Raw genomic sequence first — 11,090 nt, forward strand, 5'->3', positions numbered from 1 at the left:
CGAGTACCATCTCATGGAGACAATTAACAATTCTATTTCTTCCTCTGAGAGGGTCTTTTGTGGAGGAAATATAGAATGGCACCTTCACCACGTTCTTCTGTGATGTTGTCTCCCTCATTACAATAACTTCTCAGTATCTTGAACATCCTTGGGTAGTTAAAGGACTTATGTTGGTATTTCATAGAAATATTCCTTCAGTTCTGTCTAAGGTTAAAAAGCAATTTAGGAATATGACCCAGGCTCTATGAGAGTATGGTCATGGGTGGCAAGGCATGTGGGAGAATATGGGCAGGTAGCTAGAGAATTTCTCACCTCCAATGGTCTGGAAATTCACTCCTGAACAAGTGCGGGATCCTGATGAAGTGATGGAATATTCGAAAGGAAAATGACATGGCTATTCCAAAGAGCCATGACTTACCACACTGTGCTGGGCCCTGGCCAGCATCTACCAAACCCTGCTCGATATTATGCATTACCCTCAAGAAGAGAGGGAAAACATACCAACAGACACTATGGCTAAACCAGACACTATATCAGTCACCCCTATAACTAAAAAGAATCAATGGAAGCAGAAGTCAACTTGTTTAGTAAGGGATGAAGAAGCTTCTCCTAAGAGGGAGCAGGAGAGAGAATCAGAAGAGACAGCCTCTTCTGCAGCAGAGCAGTCACAAGAACAGGAGAGGGAAGAGACTGAAATCATAAATGAGACGGAAACCACACGATCCCTGTCCTTAAGTGAGCTGCGAGATACGTGAAAAGATTTTAGCCATCAACCAGGCAAGCAAATTCTCAGCTGGTTACTCTGATGCTGGGATATTGGGGCCAGTAGTCAGGAATTAGAGGGTAAGGAAGCCCAGAAGCTGGGATCCCTTGCTAAGGATAAAGCCATTCACAAAGGGATTGAAAAAAGGGCAGGAGTTCTCAGTCTTTGGTGGCGACTTCTGTTGGGTGTGAAGGACAGGAAGGAAGATCTTGCAAATTCCTGAAGCAAATGGACCACCATTGAGGGAGGTATCCAGTATCTGAGGGAATTAGCCATGGTGGAGGTGATCTATAACAACCTGGATGATGACCAGGTATCCAAAGACCCAGACGAAATATGGTGCATGCAGTCTATGTGGCAAAAGTTTTTTCGAAATGCACCGACATCACATGCCCACACCCTCATGATAATGAGCTGAACAGACATGGAGGCACCAACTATGGATGGACTGGCCAGACAACTCCCAGAATACAAAGATAATCTCTCTTCCTCCATGTGGGCCTGTGTCTCAGCTGTGGAGAAACTGACCCGAAAATTGTCCAAGCAATTCAAGAAAGATAGGTCTTCCTCACACACTCCAACCAAGGACTCGGCTATTAAGAGTCACCCTTTTTATGTTCAAGGGAAAGGGTAAGGGTGGCACACACCACGTGCAACCCTGTGGTTCTTCCTGCATGACTAGGGGGCGGACATGAGGATGTGGGATGATGAAACTACTTGGAGACTAGAAGCTTGGGTATAGGAACTGCAAGGAAAAACAACAGCCAAAATGCATCCATCCAGGATGGAATTTTTACAAGGGCATCTAGCGATAGGACAAGGAGTAATGGCCTCAAGCAGAAAGAGGGTAGATTTAGATTAGATACAAGAAAGAAATTCTTTACTATGAGGTTGGTGAGGCACTGGAAAAGGTTGCCCAGAGAAGCTGTGGATGCCCCCTCCCTGGAAGTGTTCAAGGCCAGGTTGGATGGGGCTTTGAGCAACCTGGTCTAGTGGAAGGTATCCCTGCCCGTGGCAGGGGGATTGGTACTAGATGGTCTATAAGATCTCTTCCAACCCAAACCATTCTATGACTCACCCTTTAATACTCCCTTATGGCCAGTGTAAAATCTACTGGAGAATGGAGGCTAACAGTAGACTACCGTGGCCTGAACGAAGTCACACCACCGCTGAGTGCTGCCATGCCAGACATGCTAGAACTTCAATATCATAGAATCATAGAATCATAGAATCATAGAAAGTTTTGGGTTGGAAGGGACCCCTAGAGGTCATCTAGTCCAACCCCCCCGCAGCGAGCAGGGACACCACTAACTAGATCAGGTTGCTCAGAGCCCTGTCCAACCTGGTCTTGAATGTTTCCAGGGATGGGGCCTCCACTACCTCTCTGGGCAACCTGTTCCAGTGTTTCACAACCCTCATTGTAAATAATTTCTTCCTTATATCTAGCCTAAACCTTCCCTGTTTTAGTTTAAAACCATTACCCCTCGTCCTGTCGCTGCTGTCTCTACTAAAAAGATTGTCCCCATCTTTCCTATAGGCTCCCTTTAAGTACTGAAAGGCTGCAATCAGGTCTCCCTGCAGCCTTCTCTTCTCCAGGCTGAACAAGCCCAACTCTCTCAGCCTGTCTTCATAGGAGAGGTGCTCCAGCCCTCGGATCATTTTTGTAGCCCTCCTTTGGACCCGCTCCAACAGGTCCATGTCCTTCTTGTGCTGAGGGCTCCAGAGCTGAACGCAGTACTCCAGGTGAGGTCTCACCAGAGCAGAGTAGAGGGGCAGAATCACCTCTCTCGACCTGCTGGCCACGCTTCTCCTGATGCAGCCCAGGACACGGTTGGCCCTCTGGGCTGCCAGCGCACATTGCTGGCTCATGTCCAGCCTTTCGTCTATCAGTACCCCCAAGTCCCTCTCAGCAGAGCTACTCTCGATCCTTTCATCCCCCAGCCTGTATTGATAGCGGGGATTACCCCGACCCAGGTGTAGGACCTTGCACTTGGCCTTGTTGAACCTCATGAGGTTCACACAGGCCCACCTCTCCAGCTTGTCCAGGTCCCTCTGGATGGCATCCCGTCCTTCTGGTGTCTCGACCGTACCACTCAACTTGGTGTCATCTGCAGACTTGCTGAGGGTACACTCGATGTCGCTGTCCATGTCATTGATGAATATATTGAACAGCACCGGTCCCAGTACGGACCCCTGTGGGACTCCACTCGTCACTGGTCTCCATCCGGACATTGAGCCGTTGACCACTACCCTTTGGCTGCGACCATCCAACCAATTCCTTAGCCACCAAACGGTCCACCCATCAAATCCATGGCTCTCCAATTTAGAGAGAAGGATGTTGTGGGGGACCGTGTCAAAGGCTTTACAAAAATCCAGATAGATGACATCCATAGGTTTTCCCTTGTCCACCCTTGTTGTTACACCATCATAGAAAGCCACTAGGTTGGTCAGGCAGGACTTGCCCTTGGTGAAGCCATGCTGGCTGTCTCGAATCACCTCCCTGGCCTCCATGTGCCTTAGCATATCTTCTAGGAGGATCTGTTCCATGATCTTCCCAGGCACAGAGGTGAGGCTGACAGGTCGGTAGTTCCCAGGGTCTTCCTTCCTACCCTTTTTAAAAAGGGGCACAATGTTTCCCTTTGTCCAGTCACTGGGAACTTCCCCTGACTGCCATGACTTTTCAAATATCATGGAGAGTGGCTTGGCAACTACATCAGCCAGTTCCCTCAGGACTCTGGGATGCATCTCATCAGGTCCCATGGACTTCTGTACATTTAGGTTCCGCAGGAGGTCCCGAACCTGGTCTTCACTTAAAGCTGGAGGGATTTTACCCTCCTGGTCTCCTTCATGCCATTCATCGACTCGGGAGGGGTGAGGAGAGAGGTTGCCAGTGAAGACTGAGGCAAAAAAGTTGTTGAGTACCTCAGCTTTCTCCTCATCAGCTGTTGCTAGTTCGCCGGTCTCGCTCATGAGCGGGGGTACGCTTTCTTTGACCATCTTTTTCCGGCTGACATACCTGTAGAAGCCCTTCTTGTTATTTTTCGCATCCCTTGCCAAGTTCAGCTCCAGCTGTGCCTTGGCCTTCCTGACCCCATCCCTACACAACGGGGCAGCTTCCCTATACTCTTCCCAGGAAGCCAGCCCCTGCTTCCACTGCCTGTGCAGTTCCCTCTTCTTCCTTAGTTTGACCAGCATCTCTTGCCTCAGCCATGCCGGTCTCTTCCCTTCTCTGCCCGACTTCTTACACTTGGGGATCGAGAGCTCTTGCGCTCTGTGGAATACATCCTTAAAGACCTGCCAGCTCTGTTCTGTTCCCCTGTCCCTGAGGACCGTTTCCCAGGGAGTCCTTCTGACTATCTCCTTGAAGAGCTATAAGTTTGCCCTCCTAAAATTTAGGTTCCTGACTATGCTCTTCGTTATTCCCATTTCCCTTAGTAGTGTTAGTTCCACCAGCGCGTGGTCACTGCAGCCCAGGCTGCCTCCCATCTTGACATCCCCAACGAGCTCACTTGCACTGGTGACTACCAGGTCTATTTATCGCATCCCCTCGGGTAGGGGTGCTTATTACCTGGCTTAAGAAGTTGTCCTCAATGCATTCTAGGAACCTGCTGGATTGCCTACAGCTTGCCGTGTTGCTTTTCCAGCAGATGTCGGGGTGGTTGAAGTCCCCCAGTAGGACGTGAGCCTGCGAGCGCGAAGCCTCCTGGAGTTGGAGGAAGAATCACAGAATCACAGAATAGTAGGGGTTGGAAGGGACCTCTGTGGGTCATCTAGTCCAACCCTCCTGCTGAAGCAGGGTCACCTACAGCAGGCTGCACAGGACCTTGTCCAGGCGGGTCTTGAATATCTCCAGAGAAGGAGACTCCACAACCTCCCTGGGCAGCCTGTTCCAGGGCTCCGTCAACCTCAGAGGGAAGAAGTTCTTCCTCATGCTCAGACGGAACTTCCTGTGCCTCAGTTTGTGCCCGTTGCCCCTTGTCCTGTCACTGGGCACCACTGAAAAGAGCTTGGCCCCATCCTCCTGACACCCACCCTTCAGATATTTATAAGCATTTATTAGGTCCCCTCTCAGCCTTCTCTTCTTCAGGCTGAACAAGCCCAGCTCCCTCAGCCTCTCCTCGTAGGGGAGATGTTCCAGTCCCCTCACCATCCTTGTAGCCCTCCGCTGGACTCTCTCCAGTAGCTCCTCATCTTTCTTGAACTGGGGAGCCCAGAACTGGACAGAGTACTCCAGATGAGGCCTCACCAGGGCAGAGTAGAGGGGAAGGAGAACCTCCCTCGTCCTGCTGGCCACACTCTTCTTGATGCACCCCAGGATCCCATTGGCTTTCTTGGCAGCCAGGGCACACTGCTGGCTCATGGTTAACCTGTCGTCCACCAGGACACCCAGGTCCCTCTCCACAGAGCTGCTCTCCAGCAGGTTCGTCCCAAGCCTGCACTGGTTGTTCCTCCCCAGGTGCAGGACCCTGCACTTGCCCTTGTTGAACCTCATCAGGTTCCTCTCTGCCCAACTCTCCAGCCTGTCCAGGTCACGCTGAATGGCAGCACAGCCTTCCGGTGTGTCTACCACACCTCCCAGTTTGGTGTCATCAGCAAACTTGCTGAGGGTACATTCTAAGTCTTCATCCAGGTCGTTGATGAAGAAGTTAAACAAGACTGGGCCCAGTACTGACCCCTGGGGGACACCACTTGTCACCAGCCTCCAACTAGACTCAGCGCCGCTGATGACAACCCTCTGAGTTCTGCCATTCAGCCAGTTCTCAATCCACCTCACTGACCACTCATCCAGCCCACACTTCCTGAGCTTCCCTAGGAGGATATCATGGGAGACTGTGTCGAAAGCCTTGCTGAAGTCAAGGTAGACAACATCCACGGCTCTCCCTTCGTCTACCCAGCCAGTCATGTCATCGTAGAAAGCTATTAGATTGGTCAGGCATGATTTCAACGCTTCGTCTATCAGCTCCTCTTGATCTGGCGGCCTGTAGTAGACACCAACCACTAGGTTCCCTTTGTTGCCTCTCTCTCTGGTTCTTACCCATAAGCTTTCAACCTGCTCGTGGCTATTCTTCAGGGACAGCTCTTCACTCTGTAGTGTTTTCTTGATGTAAAGGGCAACGCCCCCACCCCTCCTTCCTCGCCTGTCCCTTCTGAACAGCCTGTAGCCATCAAGAGCCACATTCCAGTCGTGGGATTCATCCCACCAAGTTTCTGTGATGGCAATCAGGTCATAGCTTTCCAGCAGCACGACTGCTTCCAACTCCTCCTGTTTGTTTCCCATGCTGCGTGCGTTTGTATAGAGGCATTTCATCTGAGCTGTCAGCCTCGTTACCTTCATAGCAGAGCACCCCTTTTTTCCCTTGAGGTGCTTCATGGGTATTTTCTTGTTGGCACCTGATACCTCAGGCGCCTCCAGCTCCCCTCGGCAAGACTTCCACATTGCTGCAGTGTCCCTCACCTGCTGTTGGGCAACGGGTTGAGGGCTCCTACTAGCCCCCCATCCCTCTAACCATTGTGTATCATCCCCTAGCCTGTCGCTGGCAAGCCTGATAGGTTCCCCTTCCCCCTTCACCTCTAGTTTAAAGCCCTGTCAATGAGCCCCGTGAGCTCCTGGGCAAAGATCCTCTTCCCCCTTTGAGAAAGCTGGCTCCCATTTGATGCCAGCAAGCTTGGTGCTGTGTATGTCGTCCCGTGGTCAAAGAACCCAAAGTTGTGGCGGTGACACCAGTCACAGAGCCATGTGTTAATAGACTGAGTCTGCCTATGTCGCTCAACGTCTCTGCCCACCACTGGAAGGAGCGATGAAAAGATAACCTGTGCTCCAGATTCCTTTACTAATCGTCCTAGGGCTTTGAATTCTTTTTTAATTGCCTTCGGGCTACTTACTGCAACTTCGTCCGCACCCACATGGAAGAGCAGTAGAGGATAACAGTCTGAAGTTTCCTAGCAATGTCCTTGACCCGTGTTCCCGGGAGGCAACAGACTTCCCTGAGAGGAGGGTCTGCCCGGCATATCGTACCCTCTGTTCCCCTCAGCTGGGAGTCTCCTACAACTACGACTCGTCTCTTCTTTCTTGTGGAGCTGGTAGTAATACGAGAGGGAGGTCCTTCTGATCTTTGTGCCTCCTCCGATGTGGATGGGTCAACCCCTGCACCATCCTTCACCTTGTCCTCCACATCTAGAGCCTCATACCTATTATGCAGAGGCACCTGTGGAGATGTGGTGGGCAAGGGAAGGGTTCGCCTCCTGCCCCGATTGCGGACCCACTTCCACTCACTGTTTTCCTTTGCGTCCCTTCCTTCAGCCCGATGGGGGGATGTTACTAGTGCCCTTTGGTCCTGGGCCTTTTTTACAGGTTGTTCATGGGTACACTCCTGGGTTGTCAGGGCACGGCTCCACCAGTCGATCTCCTGCTCGGCCTCCCTGATGCTCCGTAGCCTATCTACCTCTTCTCTTAGCTCTGCCACCAGGCAGAGTAGATAGTCCACCTGGTCACACCTTGTGCACATATTCCCTTTGCTACTGTCCGTTTCCAGTGCTAGCTGGTGGCACTCGCTGCAGCCAGAGACCTGGACAGCTGCGTGCTTCCTAGGGACCTCAGTCTGGGTTGCAGCTTCCTTTCTGACCAGCAGGGAAGAAGCAGCCTTCTGACGGCGGGGTGCCATGGCTGGGCTTTCTTCCTGCAGATGAGTTGCCTGAGCTTGCCTCGGGAGCCTCCTCCTTCCCTGCACGCCCTGCCTGGGCGAACTGCTGCGCAAACTGCCGCGCCACACCCTAAACTGCCGCGCCACTCCCTTCTGATGCGCCACTCCCTTCTGATGCACCACGCCCTGTTTGCCCGCCCTGTTCACAGCGCTCCCTAGGGGTTGCTCTTGTACTCAGGAGGATCACGCCCCCGCTGAGTCAGAGCTGCCCGCTCGTTAGCAGCTGACTCCTGCCTGCTCTGAGGGGAAGGGGGGGCTGGGGTGCCTTCTCCCTCCCTGCGCTTTTGACTGCATGATACTGCTGCTGTGGGAAAGGGTCCCCCGGTGCGGTTGTCCACTCCGGAGCCTTTCGCCTCGGTGGCTTCGCTCAAATGGAATATCAGCTGGAGTCAAAGGCAGCCAAGTGGTATGCTACAATTGACATTGCTAATGCATTCTTCTCCACCCCTTTGGCAGCAGAGTGCAGGCCACAGTTTGCTTTCACCTGGAGGGGCATCCAGTACACCTGGAATCGGCTGCCCCAGGGGGGGAAACACAGTCCCAACATTTGCCATGGACTAATCCAGACTGCACTGGAACAGGGTGAAGCTCCAGAACACCTGCAGTATATTGATGATATCGTTGTCTGGGGCAACACAGCAGAGGAAGTGTTTGAGAAGTGGAGACAAATAATGCAGATTCTTTTAAAAGCTGATTTTGCCATAAAAAAAAGTAAGGTCAAAGGACCTGCACAGGTAATCCAGTTATAAGGAATAAAGTGGCAAGATGGGCATCATCATATCCCTATGCATGTGATCAATAAAATAGCAGGTATGTCTCCACCAACCAGGAAAAAAGAAACACAAGCCTTCTTAGGTGTTGTGGGTTTTTGGAGAATGCATATTCCAGGTTATAGTCCGACCGTAAGCCCTCTGTATCACGTGACCCGGAAGAAGAATGGCTTTGAATGGGGCCATGAGCAGCAGCAAGCCTTTGAACAAATTAAACGGAAGATAAATCATGCAGTAGCCCTTGGTCCAGTCCAGGCAGGACAAGATGTTAAAAACGTGCTCTACATCGCAGCCAGTGAGAATGGCCCAACCTGGAATCTCTGGCAGAAAGCACCAGGGGAGGCTTGAGGTCGACCCCTAGGGTTTTGGAGTCGGGATCCGAGGCCCGCTATACTCCAACTGACAAAGAGATATTGGCAGCATATGAAGGTATTTGAGCCACTTCAGAAGTAGTTGGCACTGAAGCACAGCTCCTTTTGGCGCCTCGATTGCCGGTGCTGGGCTTGATGTTCAAAGAGAGGGTCTCCTCTACACATCATGGAGCTGATGCTACATGGAGTAAGTGGGTCACACAATGCAACAGGCTTGAATGGGATACTCTGATTGCCCAGGAATTCTGGAAGTGATCATGGACTGGCCAGAGGTACGAAACTTCAGAGTGTCGCCAGTGTAGGTGACTCGTGCTGAAGAGGCCCCACTGTATAATAAATTACCAGAAAATGAAAAGCAACATGCCCTGTTCACAGATGGATCCTGTCATATTGTGGGAAAATTTCGAAGGTGGAAAGCTTCTGTGTGGAGTCCTACACAAGTTGCAGAAACTGCTGAAGGAAAGCTGAATCGTGTCAGTGTCCTTAGTTCAGCTGGGATAGAGTTAATTTTCACAATAAGCTGGTTGGTCTGACCCAAACAGCCAATTAAATGGGATATTCTATACCATGTGATGTCATGCTCAGTATTTAAGTGGGGAGCTGGTTGAAGGAGAGGCTTTTGCTACTCAGGAGCAAGCTAAACATCAGGTGGTGAGAACACTGCATATTGTATAAGCTTTTTATCAGTATTATTGGTTGTTGTTTTCTTCTCCCTTTGCCATTCTGTTAAACTGTTCTCATCCCAACCCATGAGTTTTTGCCTTTTTTCCTTCTGATTCTCCTCCCCATCCCACTGGGTGGGGGGAAGTAGTGAGAGAGTAACTGCATGGTTCTTTTGTTGCAAATTGAGGCAAAACCACAACAGTTCTTGGCGTCCAACGTGGGGCCCGAATGCAATGGCAGTTTTGTATTAAATGTGTTATAGCTATAGTTGTTAAGTGGCAAGCTCCTGTGTGGGTCACGGAACTGGTTGTTTGCACTGCTTATCTCTTTATTTCGCTGAGCTTTGGAGCATGTTAGTACAAACAATGACTATGTGCTTTGTCCTGGTGTTGACAGCCTTGCTGTATTGCGGAAGCTATCTTGTGGAGAAAGATGAGGGAATACACCTCCCTCTCCCTACCTAGAATTTCTGTGGATGGTTTTATTAGGCAGGCTCCTGAAGTCTTTGTTCACCCTCACGTGAACCATCTAATACTACTAGTTAATACTGTTGGCATATTATGGGGTTTGTGGAATGTGGTCTCGTCCTAGTGTAAGAGAAAACAGATTCTGGGTGAGGCAATACTGAAATGTGCCCTAAAATAGCCAGTCCCTGGGTGGCAGGGTGTGTGGGAGGATCTGGACAGGTTTCTAGAGCAGTTATCACCTCCCATAGCCTGGGATTTTACATCTGAACAGGCAAACAACTCGGGCAAACTGATGTGCTGCCTGATAGAAGGGTGCTTTGTTTACCCTGATGAAAACCAGCAGCTTCTAGCACTGTACTGGGGTCTGGCCTGTGCCTATCAAGCCACAGTTCAGTACTCTCAGAAGACTGTGGCTGAGGCAGGGACCCAGACTGCATCTGAGGACAGTAGAGTTGAGGTAGGGACCCAAACAACAACTACAGTAATTGTCCCACTAGTGAAAAACAAAAAACAGTGGACAAGGAAAGAAACAGGTCTATATCCTCAGTCAGTAAGAGAGAAGGAAGAAAAGGAAAGATTTGATCAAGAAGCTGGTCCTTCGACAAGAGAACTGGAGGAAGGAGTCAGAGAGCTCAAACAGGAAGAGGAAGTTACCTGGTCCCTGACCTCAGCAGAACTTCAAGACATGCAAAAAGATTATAGCCACCAGCCAAGTGAGCATATTGCTGCCTGGCTGCTCCAACGCTGGGATAATGGGGCTGATAGTCAGCAATTAGAAGGGAAATAAGCCAAACAGCTGGGATCCCTTGCTAGAAACTGGGGAACTGAGAGAGGAATTGGAAAAGAGGCAGCAATTTGCGGTCTCTGGAGATGGCTCCCCTCAAGTGTGAGGGAAAGACACCCATTCAAGGAAGATCTTGTGAACTCCCCAGGAAGGTGGACTACTGCAGATGAAGGCATCCAGTACCTGAGAGAATCAGCAGTGCTAGAAGTCATTTACAGTGACCTTGATGATGATGATGATGTCTCCAAAGATCCAGAGGATGTCCTGTGTACACGGGCCATGTGGAGGAAGGTGATTCAAGGTGCCCAAGCATCATATTCTAACAGCTTGGCAGAAACGTACTGCCCGGATATGGATACACCAACTGTGGAGAGAGGGTCTTTTTGGCTCCAAAACTTTGAAGAAAATCTCTGTACCTCCTCATCCCTATGGGACAGTGTCTCGGGTGTCAGGGACGCCCCAAGAAATCGGTCCTCTCCTGGCCCGGTCAGAGGAAAAGGGAGCCCCAGATGCATGCTGCGTGGCGCACTCTGGTTCTTCCTGCATGACCAGGAGAAAGATATGAGGAGGT

The sequence above is a fragment of the Opisthocomus hoazin genome, chromosome W (genome assembly GCF_030867145.1).
Source record: "Opisthocomus hoazin isolate bOpiHoa1 chromosome W, bOpiHoa1.hap1, whole genome shotgun sequence".
Taxonomy (NCBI): Eukaryota; Metazoa; Chordata; class Aves; order Opisthocomiformes; family Opisthocomidae; genus Opisthocomus; species Opisthocomus hoazin.